The sequence below is a fragment of the Penaeus monodon genome, chromosome 23 (genome assembly GCF_015228065.2).
Source record: "Penaeus monodon isolate SGIC_2016 chromosome 23, NSTDA_Pmon_1, whole genome shotgun sequence".
NCBI lineage: Eukaryota > Metazoa > Arthropoda > Malacostraca > Decapoda > Penaeidae > Penaeus > Penaeus monodon.
In genome coordinates this window covers 27534789-27535268 of record NC_051408.1, presented here as the reverse complement: position 1 = coordinate 27535268, position 480 = coordinate 27534789, and positions in this window count along the sequence as shown.

The following is a 480-nucleotide window of genomic DNA, read 5'->3' as shown; positions in this document are numbered from 1 at the left end:
TCCTATTTATGATGCCCTATGACCCTTAAAACGAAGACATTTTGTTTCTCTCAAAAAAAATTTATCAAGTGCTAAATGATTTTAGCATCATCCCCATTTTTGTCTAAAAAATTAAAAATTAAACAATGGGAAAAAAATCTGGTAAAAAAGTTTCGGGAAATCATGGTTTTCTCCAGCTCAACAGATTGTACATGGTACACTGAAAAATTAAAAATAAAAAAAATTGGCTTCCAAGTATCAGTTGCATATCTCCCCCGGGGACACCGGACACGACCCTTTATCTTTCATTTCAACAGGGACTCACATATAAAGCCAATAATAATGCACAAAGGGGCCACTTTCCCCGGAAAGGAAAAATTGGCAGCTTATCCCCAATATGGCGGGCCCCCCGACTCCGGTATTTTGGAAAAAAAACTGAAAACGGCAATTTCCGAAAAAAAAAAAAAATGAACATATTGGAAGAATAAATAGGGTATAGGG